The sequence below is a fragment of the Monodon monoceros genome, unplaced genomic scaffold, assembly GCF_005190385.1.
Source record: "Monodon monoceros isolate NGI ecotype Baffin Bay Population unplaced genomic scaffold, NGI_Narwhal_1 Super_Scaffold_22, whole genome shotgun sequence".
Taxonomy (NCBI): Eukaryota; Metazoa; Chordata; class Mammalia; order Artiodactyla; family Monodontidae; genus Monodon; species Monodon monoceros.
Window position 1 is genome coordinate 66,573,460 of NW_021703779.1, and position 24,751 is coordinate 66,598,210.

General features: G+C 35.3%; 1 pseudogene; it reads right to left on the bottom strand.

Moving 5' to 3' along the window:
- Positions 1 to 1,136: 1,136 nt before the first annotated feature.
- The window catches only part of LOC114906372, a 30,511-nt pseudogene continuing 6,896 nt past the window's right edge, over positions 1,137 to 24,751 (bottom strand).

The window sequence follows — 24,751 nt, forward strand, 5'->3', positions numbered from 1 at the left end:
GCACATGTTAATTTGTTCATCTTAGTTGGGTAAAATATAGATATTCCTGGGGAGATGGCAAGTAGTACAGCTGGTCATCAAATACTTTCCCCCAAGAATCCTGGCCTTCAAGAGTCTAGTCTTCTTTACAATCTTATGAGTTTTCTGCCCACCGTGTATGTTATGCTCCTGACCTCCATTAGGCTGGAAGTTATTTGCATAGCTGGGCAAAACATTTTATTCCAATTTATTTATTTTCCACTTTATTTCTTCCAGTTATGAGTTGTTTAAGATAAAAGATGAACACATTTAACCAGGACTTATAGTACAGTTGACCCCTGAACAACACAGGTTTGAATTGTGTGGGTCCACTTATACACAGATTTTTTTCAATAAACACTACAGTACTACACAACCTGTGTTTTGTTGAATCTGCGAATGTGGAACCACAGATACAGAGGGCCAGCTATAAAGTTATACGCAGATTTTCAACTGCAAAGGGGGCTTGAAACCCATAACCTCTACGTTGTTCAAGGATCAACAATAGTTGTAACTTGAGTCGGTTCAATTTTGTTGTTATTTTTTGTTGGTTGGTTTAAAAACACTGGCCAAGATTTTTGAAAACCAATCAACAATTCTGTGAGAAATGTAAATGATGTTAAGGCCATGCAAATTAATCTCCTTTTAAAATACAACCTAACAAGGGTTGAGTGCAAATTGGGTAATCATTAAAAATGTGTTTCACTTTCATTTAAAAGTATGAAATGTTGAATTTCTTGGTGAGTCTTAACAGTGATATTTACCAAAGAGAAAAATATTTAATGAGCAAACCTTAATTTCTTTGATTTAATTTTGCAGATTTTTTATCAATGAAACATTTTTTTATTTAAGGAATTCAATTAATAGTCATTAAATTACTAGGTAAAGATTCTCATAGTAATCTAAATTTAAAAGTTGATGAATACAGATTAAAAGTCAACTGAATTTCTGCTTGAATAGCAAAAACAAACATAAAACACAAAAAGTAGCACTGTCCATTGTATGATGCTAAATGAGGTGTTTTTGGTTATGTAAACATATTAAGTAAACATATTTTCCCTGTTTTTATTTTTATGCATCACATGTGAATGTAGACAGAGATTTAAAACTACCTTGAGTTAAAAAGAAACCAAAACTTTTATTCTATACTTTATTCTGTATAAAGTACTTTATTCTGTAGTACTTTGGTCCTAGATTTTTTAATGTAATTTTTGAGGAAGATATTTCATATACAACAAGTTAATGCTAGCTCAGTCTAAGACACCTACAAAAACCCGTCTCTTGCACTTTTCAACATAATATACAAAACTGTAAAATCTGTCAAGGTGGAAACTCTCTGGAATTAAAGTACTGGAAAGTACAGCAAGGTAAAAGAAAGCATTATATACAAATAGTGTTAAGCATTCTGTAATGTATGGCATTCTTATTGTAATTGGAGTGAAACTTATCTATACATACACACAAAATATTTCAGAAGCCAGTGAAGTAAACAAAAGCGCCAGTTCTTTAAATTACACTTGATCACGCAGACGAGCAAGTCTCTGTGATAGTTCATCCTGGAGAAAGCAAAAATTAAAAGTCACAGGGCTGTGACAAATATAAATCACTAATATTTTAAATAGCTCATATTCAAATAAGATTTAAAATCTTGTCTCAAAAATTCACACAAAAATATTAAGAATTTACTTTTTTTAAACATTTCAAAATAAATGGAGAACTTAATAGAGCAGAAGGCTATGAAGGGGAACAAATTCAATTGTTAAATGAAATATGCATGCAATGTCCATCATTAAGGAGTTAAAGGCTAATTACATCTTGCTTATTTACGATGATGTCATATTATAGTAGAAAAATACTCTTTATAATAGATAAAAGGAGAATATATTTGCTTATATATACATATAAATACACATATATTTAATTCATTCATCAAGTTCATACAAATCAAGATAAAATCCAACTTCTACCTGTTCCATGGAAGTTAACACCTGTGCCAAAAGAACCTGTTTGACCTTGTGGTAGTTCCATACTGAGATCAAGGCTACAATTTTAAAATAATTAACATAAATGAATGTTAATATAAGCATTTTTCTCCTTATCTAATTATAACAAGCTTATAATTGTTATTATAAATTACAAAAACATGCTTATTGCAAATTTGAATATTCTACCTAGCATTTTACCTTAATTTAAATAAACATAATACTGGTTCAATTTTATAGATGCAAATAGAACTTAAAAATATTCTGGGGACTTTCCTGGTGGTGCAGTGGTTAAGAATCCGCCTGCCAGTACAGGGGACATGGGTTCGATCCCTGGTCCTGGAATATCCCACATGCAGTGGAGCAACTAAGCCCCTGTGCCACAACTACTGAGCCTGCGCTCTAGAGCCCGCACACCCAGAGCCGGTGCTCTGCAACAAGAGAAGCCACTGCAATGAGAAGCCCGCTCATCACAACGAAGAGTAGCCCCCCCACGCCGCAACTAGAGAAAGCCCGTGCACAGCACAAAGACCCAATGCAGCCAAAAATAAATTAATTAATTAATTCAAAAATACAAATTCTGGGCTTCCCTGGTGGTGCAGTGGTTGAGAGTCTGCCTGCTGATGCAGGGGGCACGGGTTCGTGTCCCGGTCTGGGAAGATCCCACATGCCACAGAGCGGCTGGGCCCATGAGCCATGGCCGCTGAGCCTGTGCGTCCAGAGCCTGTACTCCGCAACAGGAGAGGCCACAACAGTGAGAGGCCCGCGTACAGCAAAAAAAAAATAATAATAATACATATTCTGAATGTCCATCTTAGGATAAATGAATTACTAATTTTAAAGAGTTTTTGATGAGCCCTAGTGGCAACCCATGTGTATGATAATCTTATGATAGAAAAGTGAATAAAATATAGGATAATGATCTGGTCATCTGAACAAAAAGAAAGACCAAAACAATGGTTATCCAATGTACTGAATTTACTGGAGATTACTATGTGTCTTCTACTGTAAAGAAAATTAATGTGCCAAAAAAAGATAAAACAGGCTAGACATATGTAGCCTCAGGATCAATATCCACATCTAACATTTGAGCTAACTACAAGTTCAGTGTTTAGATCCTGAGCTACCCTTGCTAGAAATCATTACTTGCATCTACCCATATAACTGAAGTTTAGAAAAGTTAAGTACACTTGCCCAAGATCACTCTAGTGACAGATAGGATTCAAATCCAGGTTTGTCTCCTTCCAAGGCCACGATTTTAATCTCCATTATAAATACTCCTGAGGATACAAACTACTCTTTCTGCCTGTCTCTAGACGAGTGTATGCCAATTCCAGTTTGAAAACACTACAGTGAATACAGTAACTTCGTCATTAGGAGATTCTAGAGACAGATTGTTATTTAAAAGGTAAAGATATAGTATACTAAAATTTTGCTATACTTAAACATCTATAAGGATGGGTATTTCGACATCAATGGTTCTACCTATTTCTACTGCTCCAGTCACCACCCATTATTGACAGAAGTAATCACTCGATTTTGGCTCCCTACACTCAAGGAACATTTGTCATTGTATGGAGGCATTTTTGGCTGTCACACCTGGGGGGGAGGGGTGATATTACTTGTGGGTAGATGCCAGGGACACTACTAAACATCCTACATACATAGGACAGCCCCTAGGATTATTAGCCCAAAATGTCAACAGTGTCAAGTTTGAGAAATCCTATTCTAAATTTTATAAAAAAGTTGTCTACTGAACTTGATTTCCACTGAGAGTCAGTAAGGCTGTGATACGGCAATATTCGTTTTGAAAGACCTCCCTTGCTCTATTTTCAAGCCCAATCTTCTTATTTCGTCTTTGGTACAAAGAGAAACAAGTTCTTAGCCTCATATTAATAAAATGGAGTCTTTTTACACATGCCTTAGTCTCTCCTATAATACTTAAAAATCATCCTTCTTACTAACTCCTTGTTGGATATGGGCTATATTAGATACTAACAAAGCAAAATAGTGTACCACCTACCCTCTGGCCCTGTTCTCAAATATTGCAAACCTGTTTTATTAACCTAGGTTTTAACCCACTAATGAGAGATACAACAGTGAACTAAAGAGCTGGTAACTAATTAAGTTCTTTCTAATTAAGCATTAGTTTCAACACTAGAATAATATTAATCAACTCTATTTTCCAGGTGTCTTTAAGAACCTTATTTCAACCTATTACTCTACATTTGAAGATAAAGCATAAAACTTTAGTATCACCCAGTTTTAATCTTTATCTTTGAAAAAATATTTTTAATTCTTTACTATAATGTTCTCTTGAACTGAGTAAAATACCAGAGAATACTGATATAACATGACTTCTGTAGCACTGATAATATTACAGTCAAGTCATTCCCCTCAAACATGAAGAGCCTAAAATAAATAGCCTAACAGATACCCTATTTCTAATAGCTGGGCCAGAAAGGGTGTTAATTATTTACTTTTTTAAACAACAAATAACCATGTACAACAATGAAATGCTGCCATCTTTTGAACTCCTTGGATGTTTTGCACATATTGCTCAGTTTGCAGGACTCAAACTTGGCTTAAGACTTAATGGCCTGATCATAGTAGAATTCTTTTGGAAGATCCTATTAAAAACAATTAAACATTTGAGATATGCTGAACACAGACCGTACAGAGGAAACTTTTTAAACACTCCTGCCTCCCTCAGTCACCTTCCTTCATTTCTTATCACACACTAACCGAATCTATCTCCAGAGATTTTTAAGAAAATACTAAGATGATTGGAACAAAGTCATATTTTTATGAGCATGACAAAGAGCTGGATGTTCTAAAGGTCCTTGAAGCACTAAATTCTAGGGTCAAAAACCTAACTCTGACCATTGGTGATATTTTTATCCACATTACATAATTGTAGGACTTGTAGATATTAAATCAAGATTATTTCAAAAGCATCTGAATAATTTCTTACCCAGCTTCATCTGCCATTTATTGAAGCAGCATATCCACCTGGTTCTAGAATAAAAAAATAAGAATTTGTATTTGAATGGTATTTGCTTTTTGGGTAGTTTTTGTTTCTGACCTAGCTTTAAAAAGGGGGAACTGATCTACAGTTTTTAAAAGAAAGTTTTTAAAAAAATTTTTACCACCAGAGGGAGCTGAATTATCTCATAAAATGATTTATTTATGAATGTTAAATTATAAAGCCTTAAACTATGAGGTTATGTGAAAAATATTCACAGTGATATTCACATATAATTTGAATCTGAGTAATGTAGCTCTCTAATGGAGTGAACCAACTTTGCTCGTATTTAAAATGTAACAGACTTAAATTTTAGATTAATCATAACTGTCCTTTCTGCTAGTTGATGCAAATTTGATATTAAGGATTACTTTTTTTTTTTTAAGGATTACTTTTTAAAGTATCTAGAGATGAATAAAATATAAGTATTTAGATATTTACAACAGTACAGGAGTTCTCAGGGAATAGAGTCCAATTAATTTAAAAAAACTTGTTTTTAACTTATTTAAAATATTTTGAACATACAGGTAGGAGCTCTAAGACATAGTTACAGCTCTACCACAAGGTACCAAATTTTAAGCAAACCTCTAATAATGTTGTTGGGCCTTAGTCTCTCTTGTCTTTCATTCACCTGCAAAATATAAAGAAGTTCAGAAAATAATAGATCAAATACTTCTGTGCATTTAGATTGTGTTGTTTTTACTTCATATCTAAAATACCATTATTTGTGTTTTTAAAATTTACTTAAATGGCATTATACTAAGTATACTATTCTGCACCTTGTTTTTTTTAATTCAACCTTATAAGATCTAATTATATTGAGATCTAGAGCTCTAGTTCATTAACTTTCACTCCTGTATAGTACTGTAATATAAAATACTCTCAACTGTATTTATCCATTTTATTTCTGGACATTTAGACATTTTCTCCTAATTTCTCCTGATTATAGACAATAGTGCAATGAACATTCTTATGTAGAAGTATGTTTATACACATGTAGGTCTTTTGTGTATAAATTTAAAAATAGAAGTACTAGGTTATAGGTCACATGCATTTTCATATACTCTGATTTATTCAACAAATATTAACTGAGCACCTACTTTATGCCAGATATCATTTTAAGTGTTAGGGATACATCAGTAAACAAAAATAATTAAAAATATCCCTGCCTTCATTAAGCTTACATTCTAGTGTGTGCACATGAAAGGGAGGGGCAAATAAAAACTTTTTAAATTATGTGGTTTATTAGAAGGTGATATGTACAATGCAGAAAAATAAAGCAGGGATGGTAGATAGGGAGTACAGCACTCAGTGGATGTGCCACTGGTGTACTTCTAAGTAGGATGATCTTAAAAGACCTCACTGAGAAAATGACATTTGAACAAAGAACTGAAGGAGGTGGGGGAGTGGGCAATGAGGATGAGTGCAAGACAGATGAAGAAGATTCAGGCAGAGGAACCTGCAAGTGAATGGCTTTGAGGAAGAAATGTACATGGTGTGTTTGAGAAATAACAAGGAAGCCAATATCTTAGTAGAGTGATGAGCAATAATAGGAGATAAGGTCAGAGAAGCAGGATGAGGCAGATCCTAGAGGGCACTATAGGCCACCATAAAGAATTTGGCTTTTATTTTGAGAGACATGCAGAGCCACTGAAGGGTTCTGAGCAGAAGAATGACATGATCTGACTTGTTTTATCAGGATTGCTCTGGCTGCTATGTTAAGAATGGACTGTAGATATTACCGCATTGCTTTTCCAAAGTGAATATGCTAATTTAAATTCTAATTACTCATTAGCAAGGTATGAGAATTTGGGCATCTAAGCATGCCCATTTCTGTTGTAAATTTTGGTTGACTCTTTATGAAAAATGTTTTGTATATACTTGAATATCCCCAGCACCTAGCACAATACCTGAAACAGGAGAAGGTGCTTAGCAAATGTTAGGTGAATGAATCTCAAGATTTTTCAGAGCTAAAAGGCATTTAGATATCATCAAATCCAACCCTACATTTTACAGCTATGAATACTGAGGCCCAAGGTAGTGAGTATCTTAAGGTCCCAAACTTAATTAGTGACAGAGTAGGGATTAGAAATCCAAGTGTCCTGACTTCAAGTCATTTTTCCAGTCCCCTTGTGTTTTCCTAATCTTGACCATAAAATCACCTAAGGTGCCTGAATAAGAATCAGAAACTCTAGGACAGTGCTTCTCAAAATCAGGGCATAAATATCACCTGTAAATCTTATTAAAATGATTCCAATTCAATGTATCTGTGGATAGGGTCTGAATTTCTGCATTGCTAATAAGCTCCCAGATGATACAGATGTTCCTGATTTTTGCACCACACTTTGGGGAAGCAAGGCTCTGGAGGAGGTATAAACGTAATGACTATATATATGCTCTCTATAAGACATATACATGAATACTTTCTTCTTAACTCTAAAACATGAATATAAGCTTGTTCTCTTATTATTTACCTCTTAGTGAAAGGCATCACCTTCAGTAAAATTCTGATGGATGGCTATTGATTTTTCTCCTAACCTGTTTTGTAAATTATCCATATTATCATCTTATGTAGTGATAACAAGTTTTTTATTTGATGAACTATGTGATAGGTGCTGGGATCAAAAAGAAGATTGGTAATGATATAAATCTTCTATTTTAATATTCAAGTTTCACAAAATCTTTATTTCTGGCTCACATGACATCCAAACTAGTTTCAAATTTAATTTTCTCTGTAGCACATCTCTAAGCTGCAGATGTAACAACATCCTAGAAAACATCCTAGTTTTCTGAAAAATAATTCATCTTATAATTTACTATTTGTTCATCTGTGATCTATGCCTAATAACATACCTAAAGAGTAGGCAGGAAGCAGAATATCTGCAATGAGATGACTTAACTGGGGTTAGGATAATACCTAATACCCACTGGCCTCAGTGAGTCCCTAGTTCAATGCTTTTATCAATAAGGACCACTGGCAGCAGGGCAGAACCAAGTTCCATACTCTCTAGACATGTGACCTATAATAATTCTTAGAACTTCAAAACAAGATAGGAAATGTCATCTTCTAACATGTCCTTAGGAATCCAGGGTCAGAGCATAACTTCCTACTTGCATTTTGGGGATACACCATGTTTACTTCACATTCTAGAGATGATTTAGGTTCACAAAGCCATTATATTTTGAACTTGGGTAATTTTTAAAAGTTAGTGTAAGTAGAGAAACTATTCTTACTTGTGGTGTTGTTAGGGTTGTAGTACTACTCATTGTGTCTTCCATTTGTTGCGTTTGAACATCCAGTGTTTCAAACTGCTGTTCAAATTTGTCCATCAGGGCAGAAATCTGCAAAAAGAAATATGGTCATAAGAAAAAAACTTACTCTGAAAAGATATTATCTGAACATCAATATATTTATTTATCTTTTTTACCTTTTCAAGGTTCATACTCCTCAATGTAGCATCCATAGACTTAACTACATCTGCCATGGACTTGGTTACCTATTGGGAGTATAAAAAAAAAGACTGAGAATCCTATAATATAAACAACCTCAAAATTTATGTAGTTTCTTATATTACTTGTAGATCATCTTATAAAATTTATCTATCGTTTCCTTAACAGTAAAAGTACACTATGTATTTCTGGTCTAGGCATCGACTATCTTTTATCTTTGACTATTCATTGGAAGACAACTAATTAGACCTTAGCTGAAAAGCCACTGCCAAAATCGGTTTCCTCAGTAAGCATTTTGACTATCTTTCTCCTGCCCAGGAAGGCGAGTACCTTTGTAACACTTTGCAGTAGATTTAGATTTCTGACAATTCTTAATACCTCCAATAACTTAAATCAAGAGTTCCTATTATTTACAGATATTAAGGCTTACCTTGCCCATTGTAACTGCAGTTTGAACTCTGGCTGCCACAGCATCAACCCTAGCACTCATTCTCAAGAAATTAATTGTTTGATTCTTCTAGCGGATTGCATTTTCAGCATGTATTCTTGCAACTTCTGTATTGCCTTTCTGAATGGCCTGTTTTAAACACAGCAAAAGTAAACAGTGAAGACAAACACCAAAAGTAAATATAGGGAGCAAAAGTAGATATTTTAGAAAGAGGAAAACAATGCCCAACTAACATATTTTTAATATTTAAGAGCTTTTACAATTAGTATTTTTAGGAAATAAAAGGAGAATTTATAGCCCTTTAATTTTTTATTTATGACTAAAAGATATATACTCATTAACATTTTAACAAATTAGAATATAGAGTTTAAAATTTTTCCCATAATCACTCAGCCATTACCACTATTAATATTTCAGTATAAAGTATTCCAAGTACATAAACCTATTTATTGAAATATTACAATATAAATTACAAGAGTATATGCATCAGAGCATACTGTTTTCTCACCTAATTAAAATTTTTTAAGTCAATAAATATATAACTACATCATCACTCTAAAGACTGTGTTGAAAGAAAAAAAGAGGCTGTGTTGTATGCATGTACCATTAATCAGGGCTTTCCTCATGTGTGGTAAAAACACTACTGATAGTACATAAAATTATTTTAGATGTTACACAGACATAAGTATCTTCATTTTAATCATGCATTTATTTAAATGTATATCTGAAATGGATATGACTAGCACAGATCCATGCTTTCTGCTATACTGTAATAGCTATGGCCAGGTATGAAGTTAAAAGTCAATTTAAAGAAAAATGTTAAATAGCTCAGATGGTACCCCAGTATAGCAAAATCGATAGGGTACATAAGTGACTGAAATTAGAGCACATGGAACAGTTAAGATCCCTGTTTGCTGGGTATTTAGTTTGTTTCCAATTCTTCAATAATATAAACACCAATGTGATAAATACATTAGTATATGCAACCTCAAACACTTTCCAAGTTTTTTTCCTAGTTAACATCCATAACTACATATAGCTACAATTTTTTTTCTTGTGATGAGAACTTTTAAGATCTCTTAGCAACTTTCAAATATATAATAAAGTATTATTAACTGTAGTCACCACGCTGTACATTATATTCCCAGGACTTATAACTGATAGTTTGTACCTTTCAGCCATCTTCACCCATTTCACACACACCCACCCCCCACCTCCTTCCTCTGGCAACCACAAATCTATTCTCTTTATCCATGAGTTTTTTTTTTTAAGATTCCACATAAGTTAGATCACATGGCATCTGCCTTTCTCTCTCTGACTTATTTCACTTAGCATAATATGCTCAAGGTCCATCCATGTTGTTGCAAATGGCAGGATTTCCTTGTTTATGGGTGAATAATATTCGACTTTATATATATATATATATATATGTGTGTGTATATATATATATATATATATATATATTCCAAATTTTCTTTTTCCATTCATCCATTGATGGACACTTAGGTTGTTTTCATGTCTTTCTTAAAAAATTAATTTATTTATTTTTGGCTGCATTGGGTCTTCATCACGGTGTGCAGGCTCCTCATTGCGGTGGCTTGTCTTGTTGCAGAGCACGGGCTCTAGGCGCGCAGGCTTCAGCAGTTGTGGCATGTGGGCTCAGTAGTTGTGGCTCACGGGCTCTACAGCACAGGCTCGGTACTTGTGGCACATTGACATAGTTGCTCTGTAGCATGTGGGATCCTTCCTGGACCAGGGCTTGAATCCGTGCCCCCTGCATTGGCCGGTGGATTCTTAAGCACTGCACCACCAGGGAAGCCCCGCATGTCTTGGCTATTGTAAATAATGCTGCAATGAACGTGGGGGTGTATATATCTTTCTGAGTTAGTGTTTTTGTTTCCTTCAGATAAATACCCAGAAGTGGAATTGCTGGACCATATGGTAGGTTCTAATTTTCACTTTTCAAGGAACATCCATACTGTTTTCCATAGTGGCTGCACCAATTTATATTCCCACCAATAGTGCACAAGGGTTCCCTTTGCTCCACAACCTCTCCAACACTTTTTGCTTTTTGTCTTTTGTGTGTGTGTGTGTGTGTGTGTGTGTGTGTGTGTGTATGTGTGTGTGTGTGGTACGCAGGCCTCTCACTGTTGTGGCCTCTCCCATTGCAGAGCACAGGCTCCGGACGCGCAGGCCCAGCAGCCATGGCTCACAGGCCTAGCCGCTCTGTGGCATGTGGGATCTTCCTGGACCGGAGCATGAACCTGTGTCCCCTGCATTGGCAGGCGGACTCTCAACCACTGCGCCACCAGGGAAGCCACTTTTTGTCTTTTTGATGACAGTCATTTGATAACAGGTGTGAAGTGATGTCTTATTGTGCTTTGATTTGCATTTCCCTGATGATGCGTGATATTGAGAACATTTTCATGTACCTGTTGGCAAATTGGTATGTCTTTTTATGAAAAATGTATATTCAGATCCTCTACACATTTTTAAATCAGATTGTTTGGTATTTTGCTTTTGACTTGTATAAATTCTTTACATATTTCAGATGTAAACGCCTTATCAGCTGTATGGTTTTCAAATATTTTCTCCCACTTTTAACTTAGGATAGAGTTAGTTGCCTTTTAAATTTTTTCATGGCTTCCTTTGCTGCGCAGAAGCTTTTTTGTTTGATGAAGTCCCACTTCTTTATTTTTGCTTTTGTTGCCTCTGCTTTTGGTGTCGATTCCAAAAAATCACTGCCAAGACCAGTATCAAGGAGTTTACCATCTACGTTTTCTTCTAGAGTTTTATGACTTCACGTTTAAAGTTCAAGTCTTTAATCCATTTTGAGATAACTGCTGTATATGTTTTAAGACAGTGGTCCAGTTTTATTCTTTTGCATGTGGCTGTCCAGCTTTCCCAACACTATTTACTGAAGAGACTGTCCTTTCCCCATTGTATATTCTTGGGTCCTTTGTTGCAAATAAATTACCATAAATGTGTGGGTTTATTTCTGATTTCTCTATTCTGTTTCATTGATCTACGTGTCTGTTTTTATGTCAATATCATGCTGTCTCATTTACCACAGCTTGGTAATATAGTTTGAAATCAGGAAGCATGATGTTTGAGCCTTGTTCTTTCTCAAGATGGCCTTGGATATTCAGAGTCTTTTGTGGTTCCATATAAATTTTAGGACTGTTTGTTCTATTTCTATGAAAACTGCCATTGGCATCTTCATAGGGATTGAACTGAATTTGTAGATTGCTTTGAGCAGTATGGACATTCTAACAATATTAATTGTCCCAACCCATGAGAATGGAATATCTTTCCATTTATTTGCATCTTCTTCAATTTCTTTCATCAATGTCTTATAGTTTTCAGTGTAGTCTTTCAGGTCCTTGGTTAAGTTTCCCTAGGTATTTTATTTTTAATGAAATTGTAAATAAGATTGTTTTCTTAACTTCTCTGATAGTTCATTATTAGTTATAGAAACACAACTGATTTTTGTATATTGATTTTGTATCCTGCAACTTTATTGCATCTATTCTAATTTTTTTTTGGTGGATTCTTCTATATATAATGCCATGGGTTTTTTTATATGTAATACATGTTATCTGCTAATAGAGACAGTTTTACTTCTTCCTTTCTGATTTGGATGTCTTTTATTTCTTTTTCTTGCCTAACTGCTCTGGCTAGGACTTCCAGCAGTATGTGGAACAGAAGTGGTAAAAGTCGGCATCCTTATCTTCATCTTAGAGGAAAACCTTTTAGCTTTTTTTCCTTGGGTATGATGCTAACTGTGGGCTTGTCATCTATGGCTTTCATTATGGTGAGGTACATTCCCCCTACATCCACTTTGTTGAGAGCTGTTATCATGAATGAATGTTGAATTTTGTCACATGCCTTTTCTGCATCTATTGAGATGATTATATGATTTTTATCCTTCATTTTGTTAATGTGGTATATCACCCTGATTGACTTGTGGATGGTGAACCATCCCCACATCCCTGGAATAAATTCCATTTAATCATGGTGTATGACCCTTTTAATGCATTGTTGAATTTGGTTTGCTACTATTTTGTTGAGGATTTTTACATCTATGTTCATCAGGGCTATTGGCCTATAATGTTCTTTTCTTGTAGTTTCCTTGTTTGGTTTTGGTATCAGGGTAATGCTGGCCTCATAGAGTGAGTTTGGATGTGTCCCCTCCTCTTTAATTTTTTGGATGAGTGAGTTTGAGGTTGATTGGTATTACAGTTGACCCTTGAACAACACGGGGCTAGGGGTGCCAAACCCCACTCAGTCAAAAATCCATGTATAGCTTTACAGTTGGCCTTCTGTATCTACAGTTCTGCATCTGTGGATTCAACCGACCATAAATAGTGTAGTACTATAGTACATCTTGGTTGAAAAAAATATGTGCACAAGTGGACCTGTGAAGTTCAAACCTGTGTTGTTCAAAGGTGTACTTTAATTCTTTAAATGTCTGGTATAATTCACCGGTAAAACTATCTGGGCCTGGACTTTGTTTGTTGGGAATATGCACGTTTTAATACTGCTGTGCTTGCCTGAGATTTGAAAATTCAAAAATTATTTTTAGATTATTTCTAATTTCCTCAATATACAAAAATGTAAGACCAAAATCTTTTTTATGCTTTCTCTTTCCTTGAAATAGTTGGGCTTATACTTTTAGAAAAGGATGATGCTAATACATCAATTTTAAGTATTTTTTCTTCTAACTCAGCCTAACTATTTCTTTCTCCTTTTCTGAAAGTTTTCTTCCCATAAAGTTTTCTCTATTAAGAGCATAAAATACCCAAAGTGACTCAATTTATGGGTAGGATATACGCTATTACCAAAGATCAGAGTAAGTTAATAAAATATTAAAAATAGATATAAAAATACACGTGTGCAGAAAAGAGTTAACACAGCAAGCCTGAGTCTGCTGTCCTTCGAAACGTCTGTTTGCAAGTTTGGCGTGTAACTAGCATCTAGGAACTTGGATTTGGGGAAGGTTTCCATCTTTCCCAGAACAGTTAAGAATGGCTCACTGTGTCTAAACTCTTTATACAAACAATGTGGTTTATGCCAAACAATGGATTTCCTTCTGGGAGACTGGAATTTTGGTGTGTGCTAGGCAGAGGATCCCTGCGTGACTACCAATAAAAGCCTTGGACTCCTAGTCACAGGAGAACTTACTTGGTAGACAACATTTAACATATGTTGTCACAATTTGTTGCTGCAGGAATTAAGCTTGTCCTGTGTGTTTCCACTGAGAACTCTTGGAAGCTTAAGCCTGGATTCCTCCAGACATCACCCCATGTGTTTTCCCTTTGTATCCTTTAGTGTAATATGTCATAGCCATGAGTCCAACTATATGCTGAGTCCTGTGAATCCTAGAAAATACACAATGCACAAGTCACAATATACATTAATTCTATGTACTATGTATATATAAAACTTATATTCAATGGAATATTACTCAGCCATAAAAAGAAATGAAATTGAGTTATTTGTAGTGAGGGGGATGGACCTAGAGTCTGTCATACAGAATGAAGTCAGTCAGAAAGAGAAAATCAAATACCGTATGCTAACACATATATGTATGAAATCTTTAAAAAAATGGTTCTAATGAACCTAGGGGCAGGACAAGAATAAAGACGCAGATGTAGAGAATGGACTTGAGGACATGGGAAGGGGAAGGGTAAGCTGCAACGAAGTGAGAGAGTAGCACTGACATATATACACCATCAAATGTAAAACAGCTAGTGGGAAGCAGCCGCATAGCACAGGGAGATCAGCTGGGTGCTCTGTGACCACCTAGAGGGGTGGGATAGGGAGGGTGGGAAGGAGACGCAAGAGGGAGAGGATATGGGGATATATGTATACACATAGCTGATTCACTTTATTATACAGCAGAAACTGACACATGATTGTAAAGCAATTATACTCCAATAAAGATGTTAAAAAAATAAAACCTTGGGCTTCCCTGGTGGCGCAGTGGTTGAGAGTCCACCTGCCGATGCAGGGGACACAGGTTCGTGCCCTGGTCTGGCAAGATCCCACATGCTGCAGAGCGGCTGGGCCCGTGAGCCATGGCCGCTGAGCCTGCGCGTCCGGAGCCTGTGCTCTGCAACGGGAGAGGCCGCAACAGTGAGAGGCCCACGTACCGCAAAAAAAAACAAAACAAAAAAAACAAAAAAAACACAAAACTTTAGAGACTAAAGAAATTCAAATGAGCCAAAAAATGTGAAATATTATTCTGACATACAGACTTTATACTTCTCAGTAACAGTGGTTCTGGCTACAAACCAAAGGACAGTCATTAGATCTAGGCAATAGAACAGTTAGGTAACAGTACAGTTATACTCTGTGTTATGAGCCATACTTGCACACATAAGTAGAAATAAACAAAAAAGCCATTATTAATTATGTCAAATAATAAATAATTTACTTAATAGATATTTGGCTTAAAATGCTAAAGCCAGTCATCCTTCTTCAATGTAAAATAAACTAAAACAACCACTCTTCCATCATATAACTGTGCTCATTTCATGAGTTTAAAAAAAAGTAAAAAGATTAAAAATTACTTACCTTGGGGCTTCCGTGGTGGCGCAGTGGTTGAGAGTCCGCCTGCCGATGCAGGGGACACGGGTTCGTGCCCCGGTCCGGAAGATCCCACATGCTGTGGAGCAGCTGGGCCCAGGAGCCATGGCCACTGAGCCCGCGTGTCTGGAGCCTGTGCTCTGCAACGGGAAAGGCCACAACAGTGAGAGGTCCGCATACCACAAAAAAAAAAAAAATTACTTACCTTTTTAATCTTGGCCTTTTCAGCATTTTCTTCTTTATCACATTTCTTGGCATTCCTATTAAGTTCCTTTGCAGCAAACTTCAAGTTAAATAGGTGTTCTGAAATTATATGTTAAGGTTTAAAAAAAAAAAGTCATTTCCCAACCTAACTGAAAACAAGATGTTAAAATTAGAAAACTTATAAGATTATGCTATTTACACCAAATATTCACAAAGTATTTGAGGAAACAGAACAATTTTTATCTCTTCCACGTTTGTTTTCTGTTAAAATTAAGTTAATTATTTTAAGAAATAATTTTAGAAGAAAATAAGTAAGAAAAAGAAATAAATAAAACTTAATAATTTTAAGAAACTTAATTATTTCTATTAAAACAAACTGATGGTTTTCAAGGGGAAAGGTGGGGGGAGGGATAAATTAGGAGTTTGGGATTAACATACACACTACTATATATAAAACAGATAATCAACAAGGACCTACTGTATAGCACAGGGAAATCTACTCAATACTCTGTAATAACCTATATGGGAAAAGAATCTGAAAAATAATATATGTATATGTTTAACTAAATCACTTGGCTGTATACCTGAAACTAACACAACATTGTAAATCAACCATACTCCAATATAAAATAAAAATTTTAAAAATTAAAGTAATGGCAAGAAAGATTAATTACAAAGGGAAAAAGAGCAACTTTATAGTAGAGAAACCTGGCAGATACCACCTTACCGAGGATGATATCACCAGTAATAAAACATTTCAACACCATTTACCTTCTGAAATGATGAACTGGGAAGAGTACAGCATACTTATATGGTGGTGTTGTCAAAAACATAACCTCAATTTACTCCAGAGAAACCGTCAGGGAATCCTGTACTGAGAGAGACATTCTATGTAAGATATAACTGACCAGTGTTCTTGTCAAGCGTCAAGTTCATGTAAAGCAAAGAAAGACTGAAGAACTGTTATAGAATGGAGAAGACGAAGGAGCCATGCCAACTAAATGCAATGCGTGATTGGATTCTGAAACAGAAAAAGGACATTAGGGGAAAAACTGGTGAAATCCAAATAAGATCTGTAGTTTAGTTAATATTGTAGTGATGTGGATTTCCTTTGGTTTATGATTATGTTTATGTAAGGTGTTAACATTAGGAGAAGCTCGGTAAAGGGAATAAAAGAAATCTCTGTACATTTCTGCAATTTCTCTTTAAGTCTAAAACTATTTTAAGATTAAACATTTTTAATTAAAAACGACAAAAATATAATGGAAATAAGACCCAAATAAGCAATACCACAAATCATTCATTTTCATGACACAAGCAAAAACAAATATGAAGTAATGCACATGAATCTGACAAAGCAATGTGGATTATTTCAAAACCAACTGCTTTATATCATGATTAAATCACTATTAAGAATGATTCTATGTGTTTTCTGCCCTTTAGAAAAAGGTAAAATCTATTTTTTTAAACCCTGATTCTATATTTCTTTGGGACATTTATAAAGGATGCAGGGTTCATTTTTTTGAAAGGCACACATACACTATATAGTTTAAAGAGCTGTTAGTTTGATTATATCACTATCAGAAAATAAGCATTATTCGATTATTTACCAAAGCTAAACCATAAATTAACCTTGTTCATCTCTCAAAGGCTTCATGGTTTTAATTTAACACCTTATATTTATGGATAATGAGAGGGAAGACTTGCTACCATGAGTATTTTTCATCAACAACAGATATAACTAGAATTGTTAAGAAAATAAGTATATGTGTATGAATTTCTGGGTAATTTTAATGTATCATATACATTACATTTTTAAGTAAGATTTATCAATTTCAGCTAGGTAACTGAGAAAATTATAGCTCCTTTTATAAACAGGGTTTTTTAACCTAAGCACTACTGATATTTTGGGCTAGATAATACTTTGTTGTGGGGGATGTCTTATGTATTCTACGAAGTTTATAAGCATTCCTGGCTTTATCCACTAGATGACACTAGCAACCCCTCTGTTTTACGAATTACAATAACCAAAAATTTCTCCAGACATTGTCAAATGCTACCTGGGGAGGGGGGCAAAATCGAACCCTGCAGAGAACCTGAATCACTGAGATAGATGGAAATAAAGAAAAAGGTAATGATTTTTTTATTTTTCAAATCATCTCCCAAATAGAATTGCTGTCTCTGTAGAAAAAGTCACTATTGTTAAAAGCTGAATTAAGAAGCCAACTATTTTAGATGAATTCATATATATATTCATTGTTGTTTTTAAAGAATGATTTCAGTTTCCCTTAAACCTGAAATTTACTACAAACTGCAGATACTGAGGACTGACTACCTACTATAGCCAACTCTAATTTAATATTAATGGTTAAGAATGATCATGATATAAAATATTAGCCAAAAATATTAATAGGAGATCCATTACTAAAGTCCATTTAATACCATAAAGCTTTTCCCCCTTCATCCTAAAAAGACATGAACCACTTCCATTAATATGGAGGCCTACACATTTATAATAACACCTTGAAATACTGGATAAACTACAACAAATGCCCTTTTAAATACAGAGCTTAGATTGTAAAAATGGAAGGAAAATCCTCAGGAGACAGAAACAAGGAGGAAGAAGTAAATATTAGTAGTAGGTAAGCACTGAAGCCCCTGAAGACAAAGCCCCCTATGGAGCTCATGAGATGAGACGCTGGAACTGAATTTTCTGAATAAACCTAGAACCTTGAAGGCTATAACATTAGCATAAGGGTGTCATAGAAAGAAGTCTTATCAGCTGGCAAAGGAAGATGAGATGACAAGGTTAACTGTCATTACGGGCCTTGGCTCACAGCTGGGGGTGGAGCAAACTAGATAAAAGAAAATTAGACAAAGCTGAGGAGAAAATTAGCAAACTGGAGAGGCCCACGTACAGAAAAAAAAAAAAATAGCAAACTGACTATAGATCTGAATTAAGATTAGAGTGTAAAAATAAGGTTAATATGAAAGAGAGGACAAGAAATAAAGAAAACAGAATAAAAAGGTCTAATATCTGCAATACCACAAAGATATAATAAAGACAATGTGCAAAATGTTACATTCAGAGATAATACTTGAGAGTCTTCCATAACTGATGAGAATAAAATCTTTAGACTCAAGAAACACAAATAAACAAAAAATCAAACAAAAAAACAATCGCAAGCAGAACATATAAAAATCAATCCAGAGAGGCAGAGTCAAGATGGTGGTGTGGGAGGATGTGGAGTTAGCTCCCCCAACAACTAGGGAGCCTGCTGGCCGCTGGTGGTGTATTCTAATGCCCAAGGAGACAGGAGGAACCCCAGAGTGAACCAGTTTGCAGGATCTTGGTTCGCAAGCCTGGGGTTAGGCAGAAGCTACTGCGGTGGGAGCTCCAAGTCTGAACCACTGGACTAACAGAGAACCTCAGACCCCAGGGAATATTCATAGGAGTGAGGTCGCACAGAGCTCCCCATCTCAGCACCAAGACCCATCTCAGGTCTACCCAGTAGCCTACAAACTGCAGTGTTGGGAGCCTCAGGCCAAACAACCAGTAAAACAGCAGCACAATTTCACTTAAAAAAAAATAAGATGGCAAAAAATATGCCACAGATGAAGGAGCAAGGTAAAAATCTACAAGACCAAATAAATGAAGAGGAAATGGGCAATCTACCTGAAAAAGAATTCAGAGTAATGATAGTAAAAATCATCCAGAATCTCAGTAACAGAATGGAAGTACAGATTGAGAAAATACAAGAAATGTTTAACAAAGATCTAGAAGAAGTAAAGAACAAACATAGATGAACACCACAATAACTGAAATGAAAAATACACTAGAAGGAATCAATAACAGAATAACTGAGGCAGAAGGATGAATAAGTGAGCTGGAAGACAAAATGGTAGAAATAACTGCTGAGGAGCAGAATAAAGAAAAAGGAATGAAAAGAATTCAGAACAAGCTCAGACACCTCTGGGACAACACTAAACACAACAACATTTGAATTATAGGGGTCCCAGAAGACAAAGAGAAAAAGAAAAGGTCTGAGAAAATATTTGAGGAGATTATAGTTGAAAACGTTCCTAACATGGGAAAGGAAATAGTCACCCAAGTCCAGGAAGCACAGAGAGTCCCATACAGGATGAACCCAAGGAAAAACACACCAAGATGCATATTAATCATATTAACAAAAATTAAATTCAAAGAAAAAAATATTAAAAGCAGCAAGGGAAAACCAAAAAATAACATATAAAGGAATCCCCATAAGGTTATCAGCTGATTTTTCAATGGAAACTGCAGGCAAGAAGGGGTGGCAGGATATACTTAAAGTGATGAAAGAGAAAAACCTACAACCTAGATTACTCTACCCAGCAAGGATCTCATTCAGATTCAATAAAGAAGTCAAAAGCTTTTCAGACAAGCAAAAGCTAAGAGAATTCAGCACCACCAAACCAGCTTTACAACAAATGCTAAAGAAACTTCTTGAAGCAGGAAACACAAGAGAAGAAAAAGACTCACAAAAACAAACCCAAAACAATTAAGAAAGTGGTCATAGGAACATACATATCGATAATAACCTTGAATGTAAATGGATTAAATGCCCCAGCCAAAAGACACAGACTGGCTGAATGGATACAAAAACACGACCCATATATATGTTGTCTACAACAGACCCATTTCAGACCTAGGGACATATACAGACTGAAAGTGAAGGGATGGAAAAAGATATTCCATGCAAATGGAAATCAAAAGAAAGCTGGAGTAGCAATACTCATATCAGATAAAATAGACTTTAAAATAAAGACTGTTACAAAAGATAAGGAGGGACAGTACATAATGATCAAAGGAACAATCCAAGAAGAAGACAAAACAATTATAAATGTTTATGCACCCAACACAGGAGCACCTCAATACATAAGGCAAATGCTAACAACCATGAAAGGAGAAATCGACAGTGACACAATAACAGTAGAGGACTTTAACAATGGACAAATCATCCAAACAGAAAATAAATAAGGAAACTCAAGCTTTAAATGACACAATAGACAAGATAGATCTTATTGATATTTATAGAACATTCTACCCCAAAGTGGCAGAATACACTTTCTTCTCAAGTGCACACGAAACATTCTCCATGATAGATCACATCTTGGGTCACAAATCAATCCTCAAAAAATTTAAGAAAATTGAAATCATATCAAGCATGTTTTTTGACCACAACGCTATAAGACTGGAAATCAATTACAGGAAAAAAATTGTAAAAAACAAATACAAGGAGGCTAAACAGTGCACTACTAAATAACCAAGAGGTCACTGAAGAAATCAAAGAAGAAATTTAAAAAATTCATAGAAAAAATTGACAATGAAAACACAATGACCCAAAACCTATGGGATGCAGTAAAAACATTTCTAGGAGGAAAGTTTATAGCAATTCAATCTCACCTCAAGAAACAAGAAAAATCTCAAATAAACAATCTAGCCCTACACTTAAAGCAACTAGAGAAAGAAGAACAAAGAAAACCCAAAAACAGTAGAAGGAAAGAAATCATAAAGAACAGAGCAGAAATAAATGAAATAATAATGAAGAAAACAATAGCAAAGATCAATGAAACTAAAAGCTGGTTCTTTGAGAAGATAAACAAAATTGATAAACCCTTAGCCAGACGGATCAAGAAAAAAAGGGAGGGGAGGCAAATCAATAAAATTAGAAATGAAAAAGGAGAAATCACAACTGACACTGCAGAAATACAAAGGATTATAAGAGACTACTACAAACAACTATATGCCAGTAAAATGGACAACCATGAAGAAATAGACACATTCTTGGAAAGGTACAATTTTCCAAGACTGAACAAGGAAGAATTAGATAATATAAACAGACCTATCACAAGTAATGAAATTGAAACTGTAATTAAAAATCTTCCAACAAACAAAAGTCCAGGACCAGATGGCTTCACAGGTGAATTCTATCAAACATTTAGAGAAGAGCTAACACTGATCCTTCTCAAACTCTTCCAAAAAACTGCAGAGGGAGAAACACTCCCAAATTCATTCTACAAAGCCCCCGTCACCCTGATACCAAAACCAGAAAAAGATACCACAAAAAAAGAAAATTATAGACCAATATCACTGATGAACATAGATGCAAAAATCCTCAACATAACACTAGCAAACAGAAACAAACAGCACATTAAAAGGATCAAAAACCATGATCAAGTGGGATTTAACCCAGGGATGCAAGGATTCTTCAATATATACAAATCAAACAATGTGATACACCACATTGATAAATTAAGGAATAAAAACCATAGGATCTTCTCAATAGATGCAGAACAGCTTTTGACAAAATTCAACACCCATTCATGATAGAAATTCTCCAGAAAATGGGCATAGAGGGAACATACCTCAACATAATAAAGGCCATATATGACAAACCCACAGCAAGCATCAAACACAATGGTGAAAAATTGAAAGCATTTCCACTAAGATCAGGAAAAAGACAAAGATGTCCACTCTCACCACTCTTATTCAACATAGTTTTGGAAGTCCTGGCACAGCAATCAGAGAAGAAAACGAAATAAAAGGAATACAAATTGGAAAAGAAGAAGTACAACTGTCACTGTTTGCCGATGACATGATAATATGCATAGAAAATCCTAAAGATGTCACCAGAAAATTACTAGATCTAATCAATGCATTTGGTAAGACTGCAGGATACAAAATTAATGCACAGAAGTCTCTGGCATTCCTATATACCAACAATGAAAAAAACACATAGAGAAATTAAGGAAACACTCCCATTTACCACTGTAACAAAAAGAATAAAATACCTAGGAACAAACCTGCCTAAGGAGGTGAAAGACTGGTACTCAGAAAACTATAAAGCACTGATGAAAGTAATCAAAGATGACATAAACAGATGGAGACATATACCATGTTCTTGGATTGGAAGAATCAATATTTTGAAAATGACTATACTACACAAAGCAATCTACAGATTCAATGCAATACCTATCAAACTACTTATGGCATTCTTCACAGAATTAGAATAAAATATCTTACAATTCATATGGAAACACAAAAGAACCCGAATAGCCAAAGCAATCTTGAGAAAGAAAAACAGAGTCAGAGGAATCAGGCTCCCGGACTTCTGACTATACTACAAAGCTACAGTAATCAAGACAGTATGGTACTGGCACAAAAACAGAAATATAGATCAATGGAACAGGATAGAAAGCCCAGAGATTAACCCACACACATATGGTCACCTTATCTTTGATAAAGGAGGCAAGAATATACAAAGGAGAAAAGACAGCCTCTTCAATAAGTGGTGCTGGGAAAACAGGACAGCTACATGTAAAAGAATGAAATTAGAACACTCCCTAACACCATACATAAAAATAAACTCAAAATGGATTAAAGACCTAAATGTAAGGCCAGACACTATCAAACTCTTAGAGGAAAACATAGGCAGAACACTCTATGACATAAATCACAGCAAGATACTTTTTGACCCACCTCCTAGAGAAATGGAAATAAAAACAAAAATAAACAAATGGGACCTAATGAAAGTTAAGAGCTTTTGCACAGCAAAGGAAACCATAAACAAGACCAAAAGACAACCTTCAGAATGGGAGAAAATATTTACAAATGAAGCAACTGACAAAGGATTAATCTTCAAACTTTACAAGCAGCTCATGTAGCTCAATATCAAAAAAACAAGCAACCCAATCCAAAAATGGGCAGAAGACCTAAACAGACATTTCTCCAAAGAAGATATACAGATTGCCAACAAACACATGTAAGAATGCTCAACATCATTAATCATTAGAGAAATGCAAATCAAAACTACAATGAGATATCATCTCACACTGGTCAGAATGGCCATCATCAAAAAATCTAGAAACAATAAATGCTGGAGAGGCTGTGGAGAAAAGGGAACACTCTTGCACTGTTGGTGGGAATGTAAATTGATACAGCCACTATGGAGAACACTATGGAGGTTCCTTAAAAAACTACAAATAGAACTACCATACGACCCAGCAATCCCACTACTGGGCATATACCCTGAGAAAACCATAATTCAAAAAGAGTCATGTACCAAAATGTTCATTGCAGCTCTATTTACAATAGCCAGGACATGGAAGCAACCTAAGTGTCCATCAACAAATGAATAGATAAAGATGTGGCACATATATACAATGGAATATTACTTACCCATAAAAAGAAACGAAATTGAGTTATTTGTGGTGAGGTGGATGGACCTAGAGTCTGTCATACAGAGTGAAGTAAGTCAGAAAGAGAAAAACAAATACCATATGCTAACACATATATATATAGAATCTAAGAAAAAAAATGTCATGAAGAACCTAGGGGTAAGATGGGAATAAAGACACAGACCTACTAGAGCATGGACTTGAGGATATGGGGAGGGGGAAGGGTAAGCTGTGACAAAGTGAGAGAGTGGCATGGACATATATACACTACCAAACGTAAAATAGATAGCTAGTGGGAAGCAGCCGCATAGCACAGGGAGATCAGCTAGGTGGTTTGTGACCACCTAGAGGGGTGGGATAGGGAGGGTGGGAGGGAGGGAGACGCAAGAGGGAAGAGATGTGGGAACATGTGTATATGTATAACTGATTCACTTTGTTATAAAGTGGAAACTAACACACCACTGTAAAGCAATTATACTCCGATAAAGATGTTAAAAAAAAATTTCACATGAAAACAAAAACAAAAGCTCGAGCAATCATCAACCTTAACAGTGAATAATTAGAATTCCTTTTAAAATCAGTACAGTCATCCCTCTGTATCCATGGATTTGCATCTGCAAATAGAGGCCCAACTAAGAGATGTGCATATCTGCAGATCTGGGTATCTGTGAGGGGAGGGGGGTGTTGGAACCAATCCCCTGCAGATACCCAGGGATGACTGTAACAAGAAAGTGATCATGATATATATATATATATATATGTATATATATATATATATATATACACACACATATTTTTTTAAATTAAGCATTGTTC